The sequence below is a fragment of the Pelodiscus sinensis genome, chromosome 16 (assembly GCF_052426305.1).
Source record: "Pelodiscus sinensis isolate ZL-2025 chromosome 16, ASM5242630v1, whole genome shotgun sequence".
Lineage (NCBI taxonomy): Eukaryota > Metazoa > Chordata > Testudines > Trionychidae > Pelodiscus > Pelodiscus sinensis.
This window is the reverse complement of record NC_143067.1, coordinates 13,016,434-13,043,950: the sequence shown is the minus strand read 5'-3', so window position 1 is coordinate 13,043,950 and position 27,517 is coordinate 13,016,434. Positions and strand designations below refer to the sequence as shown.

Below are 27,517 nucleotides of genomic sequence, written 5' to 3'. Positions count from 1 at the left end.
TTACTAGGCTCAAGATCCATTGACTTCAACGGCTATAGGGACTGATGTATCTGAGGACTGGGCTCATGGTATGAGCATACTTGGTGTGCTGTGCACTTTAGTAAATGAAGTTTGAATAACCACCATACCAACTGGAAAAATATTATGGACTGGTGGAGACCTCTAGAGGCACCAAAAACTGTTACCCCATGAAAAATCCAGCTTTAGGTCCTTCTTTCAACCTGAATTTCACAGGTGTGAGCTGGGCCTACCATAGAGATTGTGTCTTCAGCTCCAGTGGGTAGCGGACCACATCTTCTCATGCATTTATGTCTCTTGCTAAGCTATCTGAAGAAACAGCACTGAGGGATATCAATGGAAACTGCCTCCACTGTTCCACAATGAAGGCTGCCATCAGTCAGCACAGTAATACGGGGCATAATTGAGAAATCTTCCTTTTGTCTTCCTGTCCTTTGCTCATGAAAAGGAGCTCACTGTGAATACTCTTAGATATAGGTCAAGCATTCTCCCAGTGGTGCTTACATGTCACTTAAGGATTAACAGAGGTGTCATAGAGGTGGGAATCTGCCCCCCAACAAGACCAGATGGGAAAAAAGACACCTGAATCTGTTTTCTCAAATGCCATTACTTTCAGGTTTAATTTATGTCCTGTCTGCACAAACCCATCAGGAACTGAAGCAAGATAAGACAAGTAGCTCTTTAACATTCTTTATGTTCTATTTTCTGCTGCTCAGAGACAATTTTGAGGGCGAGGCAGCAGTTATTTGCACGTAGTTCTCCCTTCCCTAATGCAATCGAGGTAGGTTTCTGGGGTACAATTCTAAAGGCTGCATTTGTGAGATTCTCTGTGGCTGGGCTGTTTTAGTGAGAAAACAGAACAAAAGATTTGTAAAGGGTTTGTACCAGCCTTCTGCTTGCCTGCTCTTAGTGGTGCTTATGCTGTGTCCCTTCAGTCTCATAAGAGGGGGAATAGCAGATGTTTTAAGATTATTTTTGTGTTTGTTACAACAATTTAAATCCGTATCCATTAAATAGTCTACATTATTTGTAACATCACTCAACGGTAAATAATTTGTAGCCATTCTTCAATACAGACATATGTTGAGAGAGGTCCCACTTCAATGGAAGGATGGTCAAAATGACAAGTGGAACCCAGATGGAAACAATATATATCCACTTCTAGATGGGTAACGATTCTCTTTTAATTGCATGGTGGTCTAGGTGGAAAATTCATACTCTACCTTTTATGTGATGACTCTAACCTCTCCTTCTCTTTTGTGAAAAGTTTGAGATATTTTCAAATGTGTTTTTTGTTCAGAATTATTTGCAAAATACGTTGAATTTACCAATTCAAAATATTTGGTAAATATTTCGACAACATCACTGTCCAAAATGAAATATCCCAAATTCCAGCTGCTCAGGATAGTTGTAATTGGGTATCCAGATCACATGGTATTGTTTCTTCTCCTGGACTGGATAAGAATAACTCTTAGAATCAGTTTGACAGTGTGCATGTGAGTGTTCATTAATTCAAACTTTACTTTCTGGCTCTTGCCCACTATACCATGAACATTCCAGTTAGTGAAAATGTTTGCTAGAATCTTGATGGAAATGAGGTAGGCACACAGACAAAGCAAACTCAATTTTTAATTCAACCCATTTGATTGTTTATACTATCAGAGGGTATGTCTACACTACCCCGCTAGTTCGAACTAGCGGGGTAATGTAGGTATACTGCACTTGCAAATGAAGCCCGGGATTTGAATTTCCCGGGCTTCATTTGCATAAGCCGGGCGCCGCCATTTTTAAATCCCGGCTGGTTCAAACCCCGTGCCGCGCGGCTACACGCGGCACGAACTAGGTAGTTCGGACTCGGCTTCCTAGTTCGAACTACCGTTACTCCTCATTCCACGAGGAGTAAGGGTAATTCGAACTAGGAAGCCTAGTCCGAACTACCTAGTTCGTGCCGCGTGTAGCTGCGCATCACGGGGTACGAACAAGCCGGGATTTAAAAATGGCGGCACCCGGCTTATGCAAATGAAGCCCGGGAAATTCAAATCCCGGGCTTCATTTGCAAGTGCGGTATGCCTACATTACCCCGCTAGTTCGAACTAGCGGGGTAGTGTAGACATACCCAGATTTACTTGAGATGATGTAACATGTACATTGTTGAGACAATTGTGCATATATTCTGGATTCCTGAGATACCATGAGACAGAGCGCCATACCTGGAGATGGTATAAATCAGCTTAGCTTCATGAGCTGAGGTCATGATTGATCAATGATTTGCCTGGGATTTTTAAGTATGTTACTTTATTGAGCTCTGGAGGCCAAATTCAATACTGATTTCCACCATATGCAATTCCATTCACTTCAGTAGGGCTGCACAGACTGTAAGGTGGTGCAGAATGCAAACTAACTTGATAAAATAATTATGTTGCTTTTGCTAGTGACTCTTATGAAACATTACTTTTGGAAATGGATGAATTGCTAATAGTTATGGCTATCATCTCGCAAAGACCTCTAGGGCTGAATATATGTTTAGTTTGAGTCCTTGGGGATACCTGTTCTGGATTATTTCGTTTTTCACGTTACAGCTTGTGTCTTAGGGTGGAGTTATTTGATTTATTATAGTGTGTTATAAAATATTTAGACAGATGCCTCCATAAATTATGTATCTCTTCAGCCGATCAAACGTGCAAATTATTTGAGGTATTTTGAAGGCATCAAGCATCAAGAAAAGGTTATAGTAACCTGATAATGCCAATGGTTTAATTATGTTAGTATGTTGTGCATTTCATAGTAGTGGGACTTCTCTATAGAAAATCTGCCAGTCCTGTCTATCTCCTTAGTTTCCTCACTTGTGTTGCTCTGTTCATTCAGAGAACATATCAAATGCCTAGATGTTGAGAAAAATCCTTGACCATTATGCAGTCAATGGAGTAGCCAGCTTCTGAGTAATTTTGTAATGGTGCCCCTTCTTTTCTGCCTAAATTCCAGACTTCTGAAGAGAGTCCTAGAATCAAACAGTGTAGCTTGGTGCTGTAAATCAGACTGGAAGTATGTATCTATTATTCATAACTCACTCGGTGGCTGATTCCCTATTCTTTGTGTGCTTTGTACACAGGGCTGGCCTTAGAGAAAATGGTTCCCCGGGCGAACTTGTATTTGGTGCCCCTGTCCACCTCCCCAGACATGGTGCCCCCTTTTCTCCTTGCTCTCATGGGCTCCCCTATCCCTGGACTCCCATCCTTTGCCCCCTTTGCCAATTATTCCTGCCCCTCCTGCACTCTTACTCCTACACTGTACCCCTTGCACTGCTAACCCCAACATTTTGCCATCTTCACTCCAACCTCTGCACTTTCCTTCCACCTGAACCCCCAACCCCAACCCTGCATTGCCAATGAGTTTACCACATTGCTCCCTGCCCCTTATCACCCAACCCCATATATCCAGGAACCCCCATTCTCAGTGGCCTCTCACCCAGGGATCACCACAGATCCCTATGCCCAGTGCCCTCCCTCTCACAGACCCTCCATGCAGTCCAGCACCCCCAAAACTGCCCAGCTCCCCATATTCCTGAGGGCATTTGGCACCAAAAAAATAAACATTCTGTGCACAATATTTTAAAATTCTGCAAATGTTATTGTCAAGAAGTGGAGGCGCCAGCACGGGAGTGGCAAGCATAGGTCACCGGCTGCATGAAGGTGGGAAATCACCCTGAAGCCTCTCCCCACCCCACTCCTCTCCTAGGATAGGGACTTGGCAGTGAGATACCTCTAGGATCATGGCAAAAGGCCACAGGGAAGCATTTTATGTGATGGTTGAGATATCAGCCAGGAATAACCCCAAGTCCATTTGAATGACAAAAAAGCAATCGCTAATGCTAATGAAGCAAAATACAGGACTATGCAGCACTTTAAAGACTAACACAATGGTTTATTAGATGATGAGCTTTCGTGGGCCAGACCCACTTCCTCAGATCAAATAGTGGAAGAAAATAGTCACAACCATATATACCAAAGGATACAATTAAAAAAAAAGGAACACATATGAAAAGGATCAGAGGGGTAGCTGTGTTAGTCTGAATCTGCAAAAGAGGCGAGGAGTCCTGTGGCACCTTATAGACTAACTGAAGTGTAGGAGCATAAGCTTTCGTGGGCAAAGACCCACTTCCTGAGATGACATGCATCTGACGAAGTGGGTCTTTGCCCACGAAAGCTTATGCTCCTACACTTCAGTTAGTCTATAAGGTGCCACAGGACTCCTCGCTGCATATGAAAAGGACAAATCAAATTTCAGAACAGAAAGGGAATGCGGGGGGGGGGGAGGTAAATGTCTGTGAGCTAATGATATTAGAGGTGATAATTGGGGAAGCTATCTTTGTAATGGGTAAGATAACTAGAATCTTTGTTAAGACCCCCATGCAAAGTGTCGAATTTTAGCATGAATAACAGTTCAGAGGATTCCCTTTCAAGTGCAGTTTTAAAAGGCTTTTGAAGCAGGATGCAGGTAATTAAGTCATTGAGACAATGTCCTTTCTGGTTGAAATGGCATGATCTTTGTGATCCTGTCTAATATCTGTTTTGTGGGCATTGATCCTTTGACGAAGTGTCTGAGACGTTTGTCCAATGTACATAGCAGATGTACATAGCAGATGTAATGCTAATGATTGAGTCCAGCTCTCATCCAGGCCCTTGCCTGCCACGGCTCTGGGCCATCACCTCCCAAATGGCCTTTTTAGTTCCCGTTCAGCCTGAAGTGAGGTGCTGGGACTGTGCTGTTTAGTAAGAAAAGAAAGCATCAGACACCTGCCACAAGTAAAAGAAATGTCTTTTTTCCTTAAATAAAAGTTTTCAAAAGCAAGTCCATCTTCCTGCCTAGATCCATAAACAAGTCGCTCCCTCCCTTGCATCCTGCAGCCCTGATTGTTGCTTTACTGCTTCAGGTAAACACCCCCTTTTGTTTTAGTGTCATTTTCTGGTTGACACAGGCATATTGTTCCTCATGGGCAGGAGCAGTCATCTTGTATTTTCCTTTAACTTCCCCTCCTCCGTAGCCAGGCTAGGTGTGTGCCTCGCTCCTCTACCCATCTTTCCTGTGGGGGAAGAGAGGAGAGGGGATCCTTGGCATCGGGGCTGAAATTTCAGAGCAGAAGGAAAAACTTAAAAAACAATGAATAATCTAGCAGCACCTTAGAGACTAACAAAACATGTAGCTGGTATCATGAGCTTCCATGGGCACAACCCACTTCGTCAGATGACTGGCATTATTAAAGGTCCAGTTTCTAAATAAATAGGGGATGGGCTGGGAGGAGAGAAGGAAGAAGAAGGAAAAGAAAGAAAAAAGGGGGAAGAAATAGTCAGTCAGAGTGTCAATGCTACATGAAGCTGATAGAGAAGGTACTAACTGTTCTTCAGTACCCATGGTTTGGTTGTTTTATGTCAGTGGTCCCCAACCTTTTGGGGCTGCCGGGCACCCAGAGGTGGGGCCGCTAATGCGACATGCGGCCAGGGGTGGGGCCACTCATGCACCATGTGCCCCGGGGCCTCACACCCGGGGCGCAAGAATGGCTTGGGCCAGCCCTGGTCACTCGGCGGGCACACATAAATGCCCCGCCATGGGCACCGCATTGGGGACCACTGTTTTATGTCATTAGGATGTGGAATGTAGCAGGCCATCTAGCCAATGTGTTTATTCATACCTCTGTGATAGGATCAAATCTTGTAAATTAAGTTCTAAGGCTTCCCTGTGGAGTTGGCTTGTGGAATTGGCCTGAAACAATACGATGACTTTGAGATCCATTAATGAGTGCTGGGTAAGTTAAAATGTTCCCCTTTCCATTCATCTGAAGAAGTGGGTTGTGCCCATGAAAGCTCATGATACCATTTACATGGCCATACAATGCGCCTCCCTTTCTCTTCCCAGTCCCCCTCCTGTTGCAGCCATCCCCAGTCTGGTTCCCTCCCTACACACACACTGTTCTCTGAAGTCCCTGTGCCTGGCTCTACTTTCTGAGCTCAGCTCCCCCTCTTCCCTGCCTTGCCTGGCCCCCACCTGCTCATTCACATGCAGCAAAATTTTGCTCTGGGCAGAGAGGGACAGCTCTGGGGTCCCCAGGAGGGAGGGGCTGGGTGGAACTGGAGCCCACAGCTGGCCAGAGGGGAAGGGCAGAGAGAAGCCTGCCAGCTGGGACAAAGAAGAGGCCAAAGGAGAGAGGGAGGAGAAAAGCCTACAGGTGGACAGGAAAAAGGAGCCAAAGGGGAGGATCAGAGTCTGAGTCTTTTGCAGCCCTCCCTCCACCAGCTGTAGTGCCCTGGGCCTGGGCTTGGATTGCCTGGCCCAAAGACTGGCCCTGCTTGTACAAATTGGTATTTTTCTGAGCTGGTATTAGAAATGCAGGAATGTGATGGGTAGCTACTACTGGAATTGTGTGACTTGTAGTCAGTTGGGAGTATGGGCAATTTAACTGGATGCAAGTTACGTGGTTCAATTTCTGACCACAAAGCAGTTTTTCTGCCCTGTTTTTGTGTCCACAACAGGAGCTCTCGCAAAGTAAATTGGCAAGAGAATATTCTGGATCATTCCCTTGGCAGCAGCTGTTTGTGCAAAGGATGAGGGCTCTGCTTTCAGACCCCTTTCCCCTCTTTTCATGCATGACTCCCTGCTCCTCCACAGAAACCAGCATTGTGCTGCTCTTGTGCTCTGTCACAACCTACAGGGAATCCATAATCATCTCTGCCCTTTGCTTCCTGTTCAATCATAGATCATAAAAGCCTCTGAGATTTTTGTGAAGAGGAGGTGAGGCTTTGAAGCTGCTAACGTATGCTCCATCAGTTGGAGGAACAGTAAAAAAGACACTGAGTGGCTTGAACGTCAGGTGGTAGTACATCATAGGAATGAGAACAAGCATAGTTAAGACAGAATGCCTTTCAGCTCCTCAGTCTTAATCCTGACTCTTACTGTGACTCAGAGGGGAAGCCACTTAATCTTCCTTTGACTCACTTTCCCCATCTGTTAAATGAGTAGGAATATTTACCTGCACCAAAAGCAGTTGGTGAAAGTTAATCAATTAATGATTATATAAAGTGTTAAGCTATATAACTGCTATGTGTGCTTATTATCATCTGTCTGAAGTTACATTTCTAACCCTAATGTAAGTAAACGTGTTCTGTGAAGGAAAATGATTCACCACAAACTTTAATTTTAAATCTATAAGAGCGCCCGCTGATGTAAAGCAACACGGCACCATAAAAAATGGTATGCCATTGATTTCAATGGAATTATTCCAGTTTGCACCAATGGAGGATCTGGCTAGTAGGCAATACTTTTACGGCAATCATAGACCCGATCCAAAGCAGTCAAAATTAAGAGGAGTCTTTCCTTGGATTTAAGTTGACTTCAGACAAAGCTCTAAATGAATAAGAACCTCATCCTATTGAAATTAGTTGTTTCTTTTCAGTCTTTTGCATGCAGAAATTTTGCTTTCCCCATTACACACCTCACTTCTTTAAACCAGCGGCATGTGGTCTTGTACAATTCCAGTAATTTAGCTTTCCTCTACCCATTTGTTTTACATACATTAGTATTCCATTATGGTGCTTTTTTTCTTGCACTTCTGGCCACATCTTCACTTACCGGAGGATCAGTGCTCTGGCAATCAATCCTCTGAGGTTCGATACAGAGGGTCTCATAAAGACCATCGGTGCCGGTACTTCTCGCTATCACAAGGAGTAACAGAAGTCAATGGGAGTGTTTCTTCCATCACCTTCCTGTTCTAGGGCTGGCCCAGAAAATTGATGCAAGGTACATCAACTCCAGCTATGCAATTCTGGAGTTGTGTATCTTGCATCGATTTTTTCTGACTCAGTGTTCTAATGCTTTGCTCAATGACAAGAGCTGACTGGCAGAAGTGCATATTTTCAGTGTGTATCACTAAAAGTGAAATACATTTTGGTATGTTTCTTGAGGTTTTGTCGTGAAGAAGCAAGGAGAGTGAAGAAGCCCTTTCAGTCCACAGTGGGCTTGATAACAAGATTATAATTGGCCTTTTCAAGCGCATCCATCTCCTTCCATGAATAAGAGAGTTTCCATTAGAGTGGGTCACTGTGGGCATGATTTTCACAAACTCTAATTTAGGAATTTAGCAGCACAAGTTGCTGTGACTCTCCATGGGACTTATACTTTTATATTGCTTAGTTGCTTTTGAAAACCCCACTTTACACCAGTAAGGGTAAAATCTCTTCTGAGTATGATGAAATCTGTGTAGGTAATACCCTATCCCTACTCAGACTTAGGGTATTAGCATGATTCTCAGCTCAAGGAGACATACTCGCACTTGCTGTGATTGAGTTAGTGCGCTAAAAATATAAAGTATCCAGGGCAGTACAAACAGCATAAGAGCTAGTTGCCTCAAATCCATGCCTAGCCTCTCTAGGCGCTCTTGCTGCCCTGGCTACATTCTTTGTTTAATGTATTAACTCAATAAGAGCTATCCTGGATATGTCTCCTCCAGCTGGGAGTCATGCCCCCCATTCCATGTGTGGAGACGCTCAGTGATGCACATCCCTTCTACCTCTGCAGAGATGAGTCTATGCCCCTAAGCAAGGCTCACAATTCTTTAGATAGTGCTAGAATAAAATTAATTCCAACATCTATGGTGGTAAAAGCTGCTGGGGGTGGAAAGTGTGTTAGGGGGGAGTCTCTAGTGAGGCAGAGATATTGCAAGCTCTCATCTGCCAGAGTTCCAAGCACGGGCTGGAAAAATGGGTGGTGTTAAGCAGGAAAGGTGAATGACCAAGGTAATCAGGAAATACACTGATCCAGGTGCTTAGCTAGCACAGAAGGGAATAATTTGCATCAGGGTGAGTTACCCTGGGCCTCTAACTTCATGTTTATATCACACACGTTCAACCTGTGTTTGCATTTTGTCCTCCAGCCAAAGACTATGCAAATTGTTTTACTGCATTTTCCCCGTTAATCATGAAAGTTTTTCCTGGTCTGCCTGGTACTTCTTTATAGGCTAAAGAAGTTACTAGGTTACCAGCCAATAAATCTCAACATATTCAAATGAGGTGCAGTTCCCTATTACACTTTTCTGAAAGACAATTAAACAAATTGTCTCATTATCAACCCTTGCAGTCTCCGTGGTTATAAGCTTCCTAACCCAGGATTACTATTTGGTCTTTTCTCTTTCAGTACTTCCCTGTACAACAATGGACCAAATTTTTGGCCTATGACTTTTGTAATCACATCTACAAAATAAGCTAACTTTGCATTAGACATTCCCGCTTGTGCTGCTTGAAATATTATTTTACAAGTAACATAAATTTTGAAGGCCTAAAATCGGTAAAAGTACAGTTGATTTCAGTGGGTGTTCTGCTTAAGAAAAAACTTGAAGGGTGTGTCTATACAGCACCCTAAACTCGAAGTAAGTTAAGCAATTTGCGGTACATGAATTGCATATCTTAACTCGAATCTATTTCAAAATAGCTAATTTTGAAATTTGGCGTGTCTACACAGTGTCAGATTTTGAAATAACATGCTATTTCAAGCCTTCCCTTAACTCTTATGCAATGAGGTTTATAGGGATACCTAAATAGCATGACTGTTGTTTCTCAAAACATTTCAAAATCACGGGCGGCTTATGTAGACACGTGGTAGCTATTTCTAGTATCCCAAAATAGCTGTGCAGTGTAGACATACCCAAAGATTCATCCCAGAGAGAGAAGCATTTAAAGCAGTGGTGGGCAACCTGCGGTCCATGGGCTGCATGCAGCTCATTAGGGTCCAATGTGTGGCCCAGGAGATTTTTTCTTTACCATTGCCCTCCCACAGTGTTACCAGATTCTGCTGGGTTTCATCCACTTCGTTTTTTACCTACTGGTGTTACTAAAGTGCCACACACACAAAGCGAGAGCACATGACGTGCGAGGCGGGCTAATTGCACACGGCATTGACTGTAGGAGCCGTGTGCTCACTCTGTATCTGGTTGAAGCACTGCTACAGTTCCATTGGCACACCCTGCAAATTCTAGGTAGGCACAGGGGCGGCCCATGGACCTAGGCAAACTAGGCACCCGATGATGATGTCACGGGGCGCTGGGGTGCCCCGTGATTATGTCACGGCCATTGACAGCCATGTAGGTGGGGGCACCGATCGCGCCTTCCGCCTAGGACGCCAGCTGCCGCAGCCGGCCTCGGGCCACTCCTGGGTACAGAAGCACTGTCAGCAAAACTGCCCTATCCCAGGAGACCGACTTGGTTTTGACCATCTTGTAGCCCACTGACATGAAGGAGGGCCACCCTTGCAGTCCACTCACTAGCCTCGCTTGCCCATCGCTGACTGACAGGCTGTACCTGTAAGGTACGTGGAGGGAAAGGTAGGACTGCATTTGTTACATTTTTGAATTTGTTGCATTTCCTGAATTTTTCAAGTCTTGATTTCTGGTCTTTAATAGCTTATTAATGCTCTTTTTTCCATTGGAAAATATATACTGCAGTGAGAGATTAATGAGGGAAATGTTTTATTTCTGAGGCCAAGTTATTGCTGCCTTCTTGTGCAGTGTAATGAATTGGAAATGCAAGAAGCCTTTGCTATCCAGGAGAGCAACACCTCACCTCTTTACAGGTATCACAAGAGCTATCCCTGAATTCACTGGGGATCCCACTCCACTGCCCTACCTTCAGCGGGCCCCTTATCCTGCTTTCCAAACGCAGGAGCCAGCTCCATCCCTAGGGTGTCTTAGCACACTACCCAAACACCCCTAAAGGTGAAAATAAATGACAAAACTCCCATCAACTTCTAAAGGTCCACGATTTGATCCTACTTCCCCTATGTGGGAATACCACTTACCAGCATCTTTTGGGCACCACTGCTGCTTCCCATTTGCTTTTTCCTGCCTGTCTTCTACAAGCTGCTGCCTTATGCCTTGTTCATGGTAGAACCTGCTAATATGGCTGTGAGATATAATTCCAGGCTGTAGAGCAAAATAACATGACCCAGCAGGCTTAATGGGGAAGCTGTCCAGAGATGTCAAGTGCTAAATTGCAGAGACAAAGAAAGAGTTCTCACAGATGAAAATGAATTTGTTGCCTGCTGTGCTATATATTCTCTCTGCTCATCCTTTGGCACTTAGATTCTTATGGACAGAGATTTGAGTGCACTCAGAAAACACTGGGAGCTAAATAAATATTCCCTAATCTTTTTTCAGGCTCTAAATCACATAGCTTTTAGCTATTTCTGGGCTTCTTTGGATTAGTTTTCGAGCAGTTGAAGGACAGCAGATTATTAGTTTGTTTAAGCATAACATCTCAAGCAACCCAATGCATTTCACGTTGTTTCCCATTTGTTCCATGTGTACTCAGAGATATGGATTTAGCATAAGAAGCTGGGACATAGTGGAAAATCAAAACATTTATGTTCCTGGAGTGACTCCAGATTTACCATAAAATCATAGAACACTCGAAGGGTCCTCAAGAGGTCCTTGAGTCCAGTCCTCTGCCCTCATGGAAGGACCAAGCACTGTTGAGGTCATCTCTGATAGGTATCTGTCTAACCTGCTCTTAAATATCTCCAGTGATGGAGATTCCACATCCTCCCCCCCCCCCCCGGCAATTTATTTCAGTGTTTAACCACCCTGACAGGCAGGAAGTTTTTCCTAATGTCCAGCCTAAACCTTTGCAGTCTAAGCCCATTGCTGCTTCTTCTATCCTCAGAGGCCAAGCAGAATATTTTTTATCTCTCCTCCTTATAACACCCTTTTAGATACTTGAAAACTGCACACCTTGGCAGAAGTGAATGGAGAATCAGGGCCCAGGAAGCTGTGTTCCTACCTGCTCAGGAAAGAGCCATGAGGAGATTCAAGATGGAAGATCTTGTAGAGTCAGAGACACACTCCACTTTGTTTCTCATTGAGAGGTGACATCCATCCATTCAAAACCCTCCACTCTGAGAACTATGGTTAGCTCTTGGTTTGTGGGAAATGACACAGAGAGCATAATTATGGGGGATAGGGTTTGAGACAGCGCTGTAACTCCTAAGTCCTGTTGAAATCAACCAAGCTGAACCAGTGTTGGACTAGAATAATGCAGTGGCAGATTGGACCTCTGATTATTTTTTAAGTGGTTTGTTATAGAAACCACTTTTGTTGCATATGAGAGGTTCCATACGTCACATGCAGCAGAGTGGAGGAAGGAAAGGACTCCCTCAGAGCACAGGAATATCAAGTAACCCACATGGGTGATTGTTACATTGGACAATGACACACATTTTCTGTATCTGAGCTCTATACTCTTTAAAAAAGATGTTCTCACAGTTGTGGAATTTGGAGTTAATAATCAAGTATTAAATAAGCAAGGAAAGAATACAATCAAAGGGCCTGGCTGCTAGAGAATTGTCTTCTCCTGAGAAACCAATAAATAAGAGCTAAGCAGCTAGAAACCCTCCTGCTTTCTATGGACAATGGGCCAAATTCTATTCTCCGCTTTGTGAATATATATCCAGAATTGCTTCATTGCCTGTAATGGAGTGACTCTAGTTTCACACTAGTAACTGAGAGTGCAGTTTGGCTGGATATGTCTTACACCTTAGGAAAACTGGTATATGAATTGTGTTGGGTCCTTTTTCTCCCAGCAGTGACTGATTGCAGCATCTGGTTGTAAGTGTGAAATTAATTCCTCCTGGGCTTTGTGCTGGTGGTAGGGAAAATATTGTATTTTCTGAGGGGTCTGTAGCTGACACCTGCACTTCAGCAGCTAAAATACCCTTGGACAATTGGCTTCCCATAATTTTTAACCCTTTCCATGATGACTGTTGTTACAACCTTTGCCTTATGACAACCCTTGAGATGTTCATTGAACTGAACCAAGTAGCAGAGGCAACATGCTGTGAGCATTTTATGCTATGTATCTGCTGTGGCATATAGCTGAAAGGAGGTAAACGGAATATTGTGAACTGTATGAACAAAAAACTGTATGCTCTATTGTTTGGAAGCTTAAATATACCTCCCTCCCCTGTTTACTTACTAGTTTTTCTACCTGGAAAACACTGATTTGTCCTTTATAAAACACAGTCCAGTTTGGCTTCTCCTTGTTTTACCTCCTTATTGGCAAACTAGTGTTACCTGTGAAGTCTGTGCAGGCAATAGGATTGGTTAATTGTGTTTCCTGTATTAGTGGGATCTGAAGCAACAGGATAAAACAAATTCTGTGGTCATAATGCAAAGAGAAGGCTTTACCACTGCAGATTGTTGTAATGTGAATGACTACCCACAGCACAAGGTGATGGAGAATCAAAGTTAAAACTCTTTTTGCTTCTAGACTACCATTTTATTTAACCTTCTTAGTATTCATCCATATGTTGAAATGCATATATCTCTGTACCAAGGGTCTGATCTTGCATTTCTTGCAAATCTAAAACTCTCTAACAAGTTACGTGGAGATAAATGTGTTTATCAGCATGAGTAATGGTTGGGCTTATTAATAATTTTATGGTCAGAAAAACATACCAGATTTGCAGACAAAAACATTTTCACAATCACTATCACAATCACTGCCAAACTAAATACATGTTACTGACCGTAAGCCATTAGGCGGGAAATAAAACGAATCTTGCTGAGATCACAACAGTGTCATAAAACACACAAAGCAAAGGCACACAATCATGTAGAAATGTCTTTTGCACCGACTAACTCCAAAATCAACAAGTCTCTGCTAAATGGCACATTCCATTTGAGTTGGTTTTATTTACATTTTCTTCTGCTTCCTATGTTTGTGATTCAAAATATGCCTTTGGAGCAGTGGTGAGCAACCTGTGGTACGTGGGCTGCATGCGGCCCACTGGGGCTCCATCTGCAGCCTGTGGACCCCCTGGCTACTTGCTTACACCATGTGCCTCTTGTGCATAGGAGCACCAGAGCACTGCACTTCCTGTGACTCCCCCCTCCCTCCCAGCACTTTCAGAGTGCGCGAATCACATGATTCCTGCTCCATCTTCGCTTCTCTCCCTCCCTCCCAGAGCTGGAACACTGTGAATCAGTTGCTCTTGGCATTCCAGCTGTGAGGCGCAGGGGGAGGAGCAGGGACGGAGTCTGAATCAGGTGATTTGCGCACTCTGGAAGTGCTGGGAGAGAGAGGGAGGAGCAGGTAAGTGTGGGACTCTGGTGCCTCGGTGCGCTAGAGGCATGTGCGGGAGATGCCAGACAGGGATGCCACGGGCTGCAAGTGGAACCCCAATGGGCCATGGACTGCTGCAGCCCACTGAGGTGAAGGAGGGCCACACATGCCGCCTACCCACTGTTAGTGGCTGCCCATCCCTGTTTTGGAGTCTATATTTAGCTTTGTCTTTATCAGTATCTCTCACACTGCTTACCATTTAGCTGGATATATGTTCAGGATTTATCTTGCATATTTAAATTACCAGAATCCTGTAGATGCCACACTCTTCCATCTTTTATTCCTCTCCTCTCCTGCTTCCAAGCTTTTTGGGAAAATAGAAGTTTATTAATATTCTTTCATTCAATTGCGATAACACCCAAGGATGCCAGTCAGGTTCAGGACCTCAGTGTGCTAGGCACTGTATAAAAACATAATAAGCCAGGGTCCTGTTTTGGAAGGGAAATTGCAATCTAATTTCAGAAAAGATGTAACACTAACTGTGGCAACCAAGAGGAGGAAAAGGGCAGAGAGGATGAAAGGAACAATAATAAGTAGAGCTGGTCGGTAATTTTTCAAAAAATGTTTTTTGTTGCAAAATGCTAATTCATCAGATTAGGTGCAGGATGGATTTTCTGATGAGAGAGAGAGAGAGAGAACCATAGTCTAGAGCAGGGGTGGACATTAATTTTAGAAGCGGGGGGCACTTCACAAGTTTTTTAAGTGGCTCTGGGACATCCCCAAAGGGGCAGGGCCTTGGGCATAAGGGGTGGAGCCAGAACACTTCCTGTGCTCTCCCACCCACAGACCCTGATTGGCCTGGAGATGGGGGAGTGCGTGAAGTCTTTGCCCCTGCCCTCCGGTGTCTAGAGAGAACTGCCAGCTATTTTGAGCATCTGGCAGTTTCCTCTAGGTGCTACACTCCTGGTGGTGGGAGGAGATTTTGCACGGTCCCCCCACTTCCAGGCCAATTAGGGCCTAGGGGCATGGGGGCATGCAAAGTCTCTCGCCCCTGCCCCCATCCTGCAAGGCTGCTCGGCACCTAGACTGAATCACCACCTGTCCAAAACAGCTGACAGTTCCCTCTAGGTGCCACACACCTCTGGCAGGGGAGGAGACTTCATGTGCTCCCCTGTCCCCAGGTTTCGATTAGCCTGGGGGCGGGGGAGTGTCAGAGCTGCCGTGGGCCGGATCAGCTGGCTTGGTGGGTCAGATCCAGCCCATGGAGGCTCTCTTGCCCATCTCACATAAGATATAGGAGACTCAAATTCAAACTGGTGCTCTGCTTAATTTAGAGAAGGCACTTGAACTTAGGCCAAGACAAAAAGACGGATGGAAAATAAATGTTATTTTTCTAACATGTCCTCATGGCTTTTAATGGAGAAATACTTGTTACAAACGATAGTGCTACTCTACATTAGGTCCCAACTGGAGTATTGTGTCCAGTGCAGGGCATCCTATTTCGAGAAAAATATGGACAGATTGGAGAAGGTGCCCAGAAGAGCAACAAAAATAATTAGAGGTCTAAGAAACATGACCTGTGAGGGAAGATTGAAAGAATTGGGTTTGTTTAGTCTGGAAAAGAGAAAGCTGAGAGGGGACATGATAACAGCTATGAAGTGCCTAAAAGGTTTTTACAAGTAAGAGGGAGAAAAATTATTCTCCTTAAACTTCAATGATAGGACAAAAAGCAATGGGCTTAAACTGCAGCAAGGGAGGTTTAGGTTGTACATTAGGAAAAACTTCCTAACTGTCAGGGTGGTTAAGCACTGGACTAAATTGCCTAGGGAGGTTGTGGAATCTCCATCAATGGAGATTTTTAAGAGCAGGTTAGACAGACACCTGGCAGGCACGGTCCTTCTGTGAGGGCAGGGGATTGGACTTGATAACCTCTCCAGGTCCCTTCCAGTTCTAGTATTCTATGATGCTAAATAAGTCCTTAGTCTGCCATCATACTTCTGCTAGGTTAGTCAAACAAATTTAACAAGAGGCTGCCAGTGCCAGTGGTAGTTCTACTCTGTCTGCTTCAGGGCTAATTATCAGTCATCTGGGTGTGTTGTGAAGATGTCAGCTGATGTTGCTCTTTGAGATATAATGCTACTCTAAATTAGGCCTCAACTGGAGTATTGTGTCCAGTTCTGGGCATTCTATTTCAGGAAAAATATAGGCAAATTGGAGACGGTGCAGAGAAGAGCAACAAAAACTGATGTCAGACTTCTCTGTGCTATATTAATGCAGCATTTTAGGGATAACAATTTGGGCATTCAAACTGGCTGTTGCCCACCTCTTGACATTTACGAGTTCAAAAAATATTTATACATTGACCTTTCAGGAAAGGCATATACATTACTGAAGGTATTGTTACGATTCATGACTCATTTACACTTTGCAGCTTAAAATGGTTTGATCCCTGTAAGTCTCTTTAAAATTAATTGGCATGTTTCACTGGTTCCAATAATAAATATTATTACATCTGTTCCATTGTTTCTTGCAGAATGTTGTTGTGATTTTAATTTGTTTCTGATGGGTCTATCCAGTCTCCATTTGGAGAAATCATTCAGTTTCCATTCATTTCTTTTGGAGTCCCATTCTGCCAACAGTGTTTCCTTTAGCTTTCTGGCTGCAGATGTCTTGGCAACATCTGGTGTTCGGTGACCAGAATTTCTTGCAGACTGTGTGTGTGTGTGTGTGTGTATGTGTGTAAAAATTGGCAAATTGAATTGCATACAGATCATTTGGACTCTATAGACCTGATATTACCTAGTCATTTCTCATTTAAAGTCATAGCTGAAAAAAATCCTAATACATAATCCAACGAAGCCAGGTAAGATTTAAGGCTTGACTACAAGGTGCAATAGTCCACACTGCAGAGGTGTAAATTTTAATCTCCTTGATCATGTTGCAATATTAATTGGTCCAGGAGGTCCCTGCAGGTGTAACCCACACACCTAGTGTGATTTCGTGAAAGTTTCCTAGTACACATAAGTGTAGCACTGTGTCAAACCAAACCATGTTAATATGCACTGGTGTATTTTTATGTTCTACACCAGGCCTGGGCAAAATATGGCCATTGGTCAGATCTGGACCACCAAGCCATCGGATCCGGACTGTGGAGGCAGTGGAGAGCCCCAGACAGGCTCCCTTGCTTACCCTGCAGCCCCACACACCACTCAGAAATGCAGCTGCTGGGCCCTGTTTCTGTTTCAAAACTGGAGGGGAAGGGAGAAAACTTCAGGAGCTGCTCTGCCCCAGTACAATCCCATTGGCCAGTTTCTGGACAAACTGGCCAATGGGAGCTGCCTGTTTGAATAACAGACACAAAGAATCACACCCCTTCTCCTCCCCTCAGTTATTCAAACAAGCACATGGATGGGCAGGCAGGCTGGCTGACTGGGAAACATTTTAAGCTCTGGAAGCCTTAGATCTGCAGGCAGTCTGGCTGGTTTGGCTGCTGCCTGGTAAGTCTCCTTGCCAGAGCCTGCCTCTGGCATCCCAGCCTCTCCCTTCCCCAACTCTCTTCCCTTTTCAGTCAACATATCTGAACCCTCTGCCCCCCTCTTGCACCCATAACCCTCCCAGATTTGGCACTCCAATCTCCTGCCCCAGATCACAATCCCATCCTACCCTAGGTCACATCCCAAGCCCCTGTACTCCAGTCCCCTGCCCTAGGTCACAACCACCTCCTTCACCCAAACTCCCTCCCATACTCCATTCTCCTCCTGCACCCCAATCCTTTACCCCAAGCTCCCTTCTGCACCCAACCTCCATCCCAGACCCCCCATCTCCTCCATTAATATCATGGAAGAGTACCCTTGACCACTTTACAAAATCTTGGAGTGGCTCTCCCCCTGTCAAAAATTATTGCCCACTCCTGTTCTACAGGATCCACACAGGTTTGTTAGTGCATAACATGCTAGTGTGGATGAACATTTACACCTCTCTGGTGTGGACTAAAGCACCATCAGACAAGCCCTTAGACTGTAAACTCACTGAGGTCAGGACTGTCTGTTATTGTTTTTACCACACATAGCATACTGGGTTCATGACTGGGTCTCTTAGTGCTACCTTACTAATATAAGGTACTTTTATGAGCAGGCACTTTTCAATATCCTCTCTATTCTAGAAAGGTTCTTATGCCAAAATAGTTGAGCCCTTCCCAGCCACTATGGTGGCTGCTTAAAAAATTGCGACATCTGTTGCACAATAGTTAATGGTTTTCTGTAAAGGATTACTGCAATATATTACTTAATGTTTTCAAGGATGAAATATGATAAGGCTCAAACGTAAGAGCCTGATTCACCGCTGCTTTTGTTTATGGATGCCACAGATCACTGCAAAGCCTCTTAAAAGAGAAAAATGAATTGCAAGTAAAATTTGTCTCCTCTGAGTCCTGGCAAGAGTGGGTGAGAATTTCACAGTCTGACCTATCTCAGAAAGATGTGGGGCCACTTTATGCCACCCTGCCCAAGTTGAGTATTTTAGCCTAATCCTTAGGCCACAAGCTCCAATTAATGTAAATGGGGGAATCAGATTCTGTGCTTTCCTTACTACACGCACAGTAAATAGTAATGTAATGTAGAAATCCAGTTACTTTCCCATTATAATTAAATTGATTCAGAGTTGGGGGTGCAGTCTCACCTCAGGGTTTATTCATAGAAATCTGTGCTGATGGGTTTCTGTTTACCCTGCGTGGGTCCTCTGTAGATGAAAAACACACGTGAGCCGAGCCTCCGTAAATGAGACCATTTATGTCAGTGTCTCACTTGAGGCAGCAAAGTTTGAAAATTGTTTCGGCCGTTGCTCAAGGTCCCACAGGGAGGGAGTCCATCGCTGAGGCAGCGGCTGCTCAACATGAGGAGTGGCCGAGGCTGGTTCATAATTGTATTTGTATGGTAACAGTACTTTGAAGCCCAAATCAAACTTGGGTCTCTGTTGTATTCTCCCCACAACTACACAGCGACTAGATATGCAGGGGGAGGAAGGGAACAGCATTCCTGTCCTACAACTTTTTTCAGGATTTCAAAAGATTTTGCCGTTCTGCATCAGAATGAAATAGAGATTTTTTTTTCAAAAATGAGGGAAGGAGCAAGCAGAACCATCCCTAAGGGATTGTGAATTGGGGCAATCAGTCCAGGCCCCACAAGCCAGCATGATTGGCCGGTGCAGTCTGCCCTGAAAGTGATGGATCGATTCCAGAAATGACATATTCATCACTTTCAACTCAGGCCTCACACCCCTCTGAGAACCGCTCTGGGAGCAAGAACCCCCTAGACAAGCCAAGGGCTTTGGGCACTCACCTGGGATATAGCACATAGGAAAGCTGGGTTCAAGTCTCTGATTTGCCTGATTTAGCAAAGGAACTCAAAGTCAGTGCCCAAGCACTTGGTTATTCCAGGGCCACTATTCTGCTCCCTCTTTGGGTTTGACAATAAACTCATATACTCATAGAATATTAGAACTGGAAGGGACCTTGAGAGATCATCAAGTCCAGTCCCTTGTCCTCATGGCAGAACCAAGCACCATCTAAATCATCCCTGATAGATGTCTGTCTAACCAGCTCTTAATTATCTCCAGTGATGGAGATTCCAGAACCTCCCTAGGCAATTTAGTCCAGTGTTTAACCACCTTGACAGGTAGGAAGTTTTTCCTAATGTCCAACCTAAACCTCTCTTGCTGCAGTTTAAGCCCATTGCTTCTTGTTCTATCCTCAGAGGCCAAGGAGAACAATTCCCCTCCCCCCACCACCCTGTGACACCCTTTTAGATAGCTGAAAATAGCTATCATGTCCCCTCTCAGTCTTCTCTTTTCCAAACTGAACAAGTCCAATTCCTTCAGCCTTCAGGTCATGTTCTCTAGACCTTTAATCACTCTTTTTGCTCTTCTCTGGACCTTCTTCAATTTCTCCACATCTTTCTTGAAATGTGGTGCCCAGAACTGGATACAATACTCCAACTGAGGCCTAATCAGTGCAGAGCGGAAGAATGACTTCTCATGTCTTGCTCATAACACTCCTATTAATGCATCTCAGAATCATGTTTGCTTTTTTTCACAATAGTGTCGTACTGTTGACTCATATTTAGCTTGTGGTCCACTATGATCCCTAGATCCCTTTCTGCAGTTCATCCTGAACCTGAGAAACCTTCTCAACCAAAATATCACTGAAACCAACTCTTTCCCATGAAAAAGTTTTGGTTTTTACAAATCAGCACGTTCTGTCAGATCCTTTCTCGTCTGTTCTACTAGTGACGGACAGTCCCTGCCTTGAGGTGTTTACGGCGTGAAAAGATAAAACACACAGGCTGTGTCTACATTGACATGATTTTGTGCAAAAGTGATTGCTTTTGCGCAAAATCTTGCTGCCTGTCTACACTGGCTGGGAGTTCTTGTGCAAGAACACTGACGTTCTAATGTATGAAATCAGTGCTTCTTGTGCAAGAACTATGATGCTCCCGCTCAGGAATAAGCCCTCTTACGCAACTGTTCTTGTGCAAGAGGCCAGTGTAGATAGGCAACATGAATTTCTTGCACAAGAAAGCCCAATGGCCAAAATGGCCATCGAAGCTTTCTTGAGCAAGAGAGTGTCTACACTGGCATGGGTGCTCTTGCGCAAAAGCACATCTCTTGCGCAAAGGCACATGCCAGTGTAAACGCTCTCTTGTGCAAATACGTTAATTCAAGAACTCTTGCATTAAAGAGTATTTGCGCAAGATCATGCCAATGTAGATGTAGCCACAGAGTGGGAGCAGAAAAAGAAGCACAGAGGGAGAAAATGACCAGGGAACCTGAGGCCCAAATTCACATAGCCACAGTCAGGGGCAGAGATGGGAATCAAATTAAATCAAATCCAGGTGCTGGAACAATTTTTAGGGTGGGGGTGCTGAGTTTTGCCCCCCCCTCCACACACTTGTTTGTACCCCTCCGATGGTTAACTCTCCCAGATCAGACTAATGGGGTGCCATCCGCAGCAAGTCCATCAGGTCTGGGACAACTGGGAACCCTAGACCTTTGCTGCCCCTTGATTGGGGCCATAGCTGGGAGCAACTGTTGAGTCCCAGGCTGAGGCCAGCAGCAGAGCCCTGGGCTGGCAGCAGGACCCCAGGAGGCAACAAAGCCTTCAGAGCTGGCAGCTTGGACCTCAGGACCAGCAGGGTCAGTGGGCTGCAGAGCCCCCAGGTAATAGAACCTCAAGGGCTGGCAGAAGCCCCAAGGCTGATGGGCAGCAGGATATAAGAGGGGCAATGAAGCCAGTAGAACTGGCAGGACCCTGGAGGCCCAGCAGGACTCTGCAGGGGCCACCTGGAGGCCAGAACCCAGCGTTGGCAGGTGGTCAACTGGAGAGCCGGCCTGGGTGCAAAACCTGGAGGTGCTACAGCACCCCCTGCACTTCTACTTCCCATGCCTATGGCTTCCGGAGCCTCAGTTCCATCCCCTTTCATAGAGGCTTCCTTACCCATACACAGAATACTCAGTTGCGTAGGGCACCTGAAAATTTGGGGCACCACTGGGTCTTAATGTCCACCCACCCACCTCTTCCTATCCCTGTTCTGTGGCTCTTCTTCCTCCAGAGTGGGTCTAGTTAACGTAAAAGTAACAACATCTGGCAGAGCCATTAGCAGAATACTGAACCAGTGAAAGAGCCAGGCAAGTGGTAATGAAGGCATTTAACAGGCAGTTGTTAACCCCAGGTATATGCTTGTTTCAGAGGGTAGCTATGCTTGCCTGTTTCATCAAGGAGTCCGGTGGCACCATAAAGACAAACAATTTTATTGCCGCATAAGCTTTCGTGAGCTGCCACCTCTGTGTCTGAAGGACGTGTGAGTCTAAAGGGCCTTCATTTAAATTTGTTTTAATAATATTTCATTGGTGCGCTGCTGTACAGGAGCGGCCCGAGGTGGGCTGTGGCAGCTGGCGCCCCAGGCGGAATGCGCAATCGGTGCCCCCACCTGCATGGCCGTCAATGGGCCATCAACGGGGTGACGTCATCATCGGGCGCCATTGAAGGTGGCGCTCTAGGTGACGGCCGAGTTGGCCTATAGTCAGGGGCTGCCCCTGTTGCTGCAGATTATAAAACCACATCTCTACAAAATCCTCTGCTTCCTTTCCGGGTTGCCGTTGTGCATAGGGGCACCAGTTTCATAGGACTGTGTAAGGCTCCATCAATTCTAAGGACAGCTCTGCCTGTTCACTACACAGTCTCTCCTGCTTATGTAGTACATGATAAGGTTGGAGAAGACCAGTGATAATCAAATCCTTGCAGTTTCAGAAGCGAATTGGAGATCTCGCCATCTAACTGGAGTTCAAGTGCCTGATTTAATGACTTCTGTGGAAATTATAAACCAGGTGTGTCACTGGGGGTGAGTCTGGGATCTGACTTCCGTGGGCATGCAAATTCTTTTTAATCATGCTCTCTGTGATTGTGTGGTTGAGCCATGGGCTCAAAGTCAAACCTTCTCTAACAGGTGTACTTTCTCTTACAGTCGGCAGGGTTGTGCCTTTTTATTTGAGCTGAATTCATGAATCACGACTCTTGATTGTTTCTAGCAGCTGTTGATTAATCACTTTACTTTTATTCCTTTAAGTACATGGCAATTGATTTTCAGTGACTCGTAAAGCTTAATGTAATAAACAGGATCTGAAAGGGCATGTTATTTCATTTGTATTCATCTGCTGCTATTTGCTTTTATGCCCTGTGATATACTGGGACATAGATTCGAGTGTGACTTAAATGGATTCTGTTTGTAGTTTGCTTCTTAGAATCTGATCTTATTTTTGCTCTAAATATTGGTACAGCAAAACGGGTATTTCATGAGATTCTTCCCCATTTTCTCCTATAGCCAGAATAGTAGGGGGATTGCTAAAATGTGTGGGTATTGGCTGGAATAAATTAGAACATGAGATATTGTATATGAAATAATCATGGGCACCACATGAACATTTAGTAAAAATAGTACAACTCAGACCTAGCTAGAAATCTACAGAAGAATGCTTTATTTTCATACAGCACCAGGCTAAGAAACAATTGAAAGAACGGTGAACAGAAGCAGGTTCTGTCTATTACTATATCACCCTTTAAAAATAGTTTTTTCAATACTCCCAGAAGCCTGGGGAGACCTTCTAATCAAGCAGCCATCCTCCTGAAAAACATGCTGATATATGCTTTGCACCTAAAAATGTTAGTGGGTTTATACACAGGCACACCCACCTAAATGATTGTAAGCTGTTCTCACACTCTTGGGAGAAACCTGTTGACCTCTGTACATCTTTTATTGCAATCTGAGTTATTTTACAGCCCTTATTTTTTTCTTTGCAGGAATATGGAAGGTGATGAGGACTTCCTGTTTGGCCTTCTCTGCTCCTATTGAATCTAATGGAGTGGATTCTAACCGTCTAAGAATAATTCCCCTTGAGTTTTGACTAACAAAGCTACAAAGTTGTACTTTGTTCCTGTTGAGTGCTGTGATTATTTATTGTTTGTATTTGGGTTGTGTTAGCAGGTGGGAGCCCCAGTCCTGGATAAGGATTCCAATGTGCCAGGCACTGTACAAACACAGAACATTTTTTAAGGCTGTAATAAAACAATACCCCTGGTGTTTACAGATTTAAAAATGTGAAGTGACTGAGAGGATCCCCTAAACACTGAGCTACTGGAACACCTGAGAAGTTAGAGGTCAGGTTGCTTCATGTGACCATTGGCAGTTCAGAAAGTTTTCCCAGCCTACGTCTTTCATTTTTTATTGGTTTTGTAACTTTTTAACAAAAGAACAAAAGAGGTGCAGGGGGATGAAGCAGGACTTCTATCAGAAGCCCAGATCTCAAAGGTAGTTAGGTGCCTAACTCTCTTAAGCATTAGGCATACAGGTGCAGGAGCTAAAGGGGTAGAGGTGCTGCAGCACCCCGGGGCTTGCAGCCTAGTGCCTAGGGTCCTGGCTAGGGTTGCCAGATAGTTTCCCAAAAAATACCGAACCAAAAGAAGAAAAACCAAACCAGGAAAAAAATTGTTGAGCAAAAGAAAGGAAGAAAGGAAGGAAAAAAGGGGGGCCCAGAAAAAGTTGTTGAAGGAAGAAAAAAAAGGAAAGTGTCGGAATTGACCATGGCTGAAATGCAGTCGCGGCCCCTTTAATTGCCAGCACGCTCCCCAACCACTCCACCCACCCGCACCAGGTGCCGCTGGGGAGGCAGCATGGGGCATGTTACCAGACAGAAGGCAAAAGTACTGGGCTGTCCGGTTCAATACCAGACACCTGGCAACCCTAGCCTGGCTTCCCCTTCCCGTGTATATGGGGCTCTGCTGCCAATGTTACCCCAGAGTCCCAGGTGCTGCCTTGCATGTCCAGGGCTCTGCTGCCGGCCCTACACACTGGGGGAGATAACTATTTCGGAATTAGCGTTACTCCTGATGGAAAGCGGTACAGATTTCGAATTTCGCGGCCTATTATTTTGAAATAGTGAGTTTGATAGTATGGACGCTCCACTTAGAAATTCAATCGGGGGTGGGGGCATTATTTTGAAATAAAGTCCTAATGTAGACCAGGGCTTACAGAGCTTCTCCAGGATGACAGTAACGTGATCAGCAGGAATATGGTTGACACTGTACTTCTGTCCATTCCAGGAAGCAAACTGAAGAAGTATCATAGGAAGAAGGAGGTTTTCTGGCTCTTCTTTGAAAAGCAAAGCAAGCCATTATTTCAGGAAACCCAACTTCTCTGAATTAAAAATTCACTTTCCGAGCTACGAAAGTGAATGCTTAGGAGCCAAAACAATTTAAACCGTAATTCCGTTGAAGGTCAATAGCTTTGGTTAGGGGCCTGATCCAAAACCCACTGGAGTGACTGGGAATCTTTGCTTTGATTTTTTGGGATTTGGATCAGGCTGTCTTGGAACATATCTACACAGCCGCTGGAAATGCCTGAGTCCTGCTCAAGCTAGCCCTTACCAGTAGCAGTGTAGCCTCAGTGACACAGGTAGCAGTTTGAGCCAGCAATCTCAGTGTGTAACCAGGGGACTGGGAGGGAATGTACCTGAGCTGCCATCCTGACCAGTGTTGCCTATAAGCTGAGCACTTGGGTGTCCATCCAGGAGATATTCAGGTGCTACCCACCTGATTAGCAGAGTGCCCACCACGCCCACAGCTGGCAGCATGTTTCTACTAGTGGTGCACATCTCCACATGCCTGAGTGCACAGAACAAAATTTATTCCGCACATGGGTGGAGAAAACATTAGCAGGAACATTGATCCTGACCACTCTCTGGTCAAACAGAGCTAGTGTGGGTTTGCTTCCCAGAATGCATCCAGCTCCCAGCTGCGGTGCCAAAGTTGCCTTAGTGAGAAAGACACATACGAAGCCAAAGCCAATGAAACTCAGGGGTAGGTAATGGCTGTGAAAATGATGGATTTAACTGAAAGCCATGGTGCATTCCCTTTTAATCTAGGATTGAACTACATTGCCTCCAGTAGGTGCTTTTTAGTATCCTCACAGTTCAGGTTTGAACCTCCAATATTGTGCAGCAGTCAGGCATGCTTCATCTTTCCCCTGAACATCTGTGCCCTATTTGCTATAACCAACCCTCTGCGCCAAGTCTTTCCTCATATTCTGAAATATTTAAAAGCATTCACAAGAGTGCAGAAAGGATTAGGTGCCTTTTATTTGAGGAGAGCTATGAATAAAAATAATCTCCGATAGAGCTGTAGAATTGCACCAATGTACGGAGTGCATCTCAGTGAAAATAAGTCCTTTAAAAGGCGGTGGGAAACCAGATACTTTGAATGAGTGAGGATGTTCATCTGCCTATTTACAAAAGAACCAAAGGTATCCTATTAATAAGAATAAGCAAAGCCAGGGTTTTGGAATGACTGATGCACTTTGTGAACAGAGAAGAAATATGTAGTGGAATATTAAACACAGATGAAGAGAAAATGACTAACATCTGTTAAGACGTGTGAAAGAGCCATTTGTGTATACAGAGTTTTGAAGGGTTTCTAGAATAGCTACTAAGTGAGTTTACCAGGCTAGTTTTCCCCTCGCTACATATGCTCTGCTGGCTAGGTAATCATTTGTGATGATTTATAACCTCGTTACAAATACGCGGCAACACCGTAAACGGATGCTTAACTCCTGACACGCATTTTTGTTGCTCTGCTGCATTGTGTTTTTGGCTTCCAAGCAGAGGTTTTCACTTCAGCTTTATTCAGAGTCCTGTACAACAGGGTGATAGATTTCCTGAGCTCTGTAAGTGTTCAGATCACTGGGCTGTCACTCTCCAGTCATTCTGGACGGCTGTATTTTCCTTTCTATTCCTCTTCCAGAAAGAACAGGCCTCTCTGTTTCAGTGTCTGAGAAGGGCCTAAAAACCAGCGTATAGGATGATGACACTGGGTATATCTAGACTACAGGGTTTTGTCGACAGAAGTTTTGTTGACAGATACTGTCGACAAAGCTTCTGTCGACAAAGAGCATCTAGACTACATCCAGCTCTGTTGACAAAGCAAGCCGCTTTGTTGACATAACAGTGTGGACGCAAAGCACAGTGTAGATACAATAATGCCTTCTATCGACAGAACTCTGTCGCTAAAAGGCGTTATTCCTCGTAGAATGAAGTTTACATACATCAACAAAACTGCTGAGTTTTGTCGACGTTATGTTGACATAACTCAAAGGCAGTGTGGACACAGGTATAGTATTGTCTACAGAAGTCCACTTTTGTCGACAAAACCCTGTAGTCTAGACACACCCCGTGAGTTGTGTTAAGTGGGAATGAAACTGCCCAGTGCAGAGGAGCCAGCTTGAGACTGATGCATCTATTAAGTCTCACTTAAGCCCTGTTTTGAGAGACATGAAGCCTTGTCTATGTTACAGAGCCTTAGCCCGCACAGTCATATTGGAGTCACTATGGGTATGTCTACACTGCCACCCTTGTTCGAACCAGGGTGGCTAATGTAGTCATTCGAACTTGCAAATGAAGCCCGGGATTTAAATATCCCGGGCTTTATTTGCATGTTCCAGGGCGGGTCCCATTTTTAAATGCCCCGTAGTTCATACTACCTGCCTGTGGCTACACGCGGTACGGGCTAAGTAGTTCGAATTAAAGCTCCTAATTCGAACTACCATTATTACTCCCACAAGAAGGTTTAACAGTAGTTCAAATTAGGAGCTTTAATTTGAACTATCTAGTCCATGTTGTGTGTAGCTGCGGGCAGTCAGTTCGAACTACCGGGCATTTAAAAAAGGCGCCCGCCCGGGAACATGCAAATGAAGCCCATGATATCTAAATCCCGGGCTTCATTTGCAAGTTCAAATGCCTTCATTAGCCACCCTAGTTCAAACTAGGGTGGCAGTGTAGACTTACCTTATGCGACAGAGCTCCCT

The 27,517-nt window shown here is 44.6% G+C and overlaps 1 long non-coding RNA gene across 1 annotated transcript; it reads left to right on the top strand.

Annotated features, from left to right (window-relative positions):
* Positions 1–728: 728 nt before the first annotated feature.
* On the top strand, positions 729–27,033 carry LOC142818673 (uncharacterized). The gene is made up of 3 exons (XR_012896256.2): positions 729–799; positions 1,095–1,187; positions 23,464–27,033. It is a non-coding gene; the product is annotated as an uncharacterized LOC142818673 (long non-coding RNA).
* Positions 27,034–27,517: the final 484 nt, after the last annotated feature.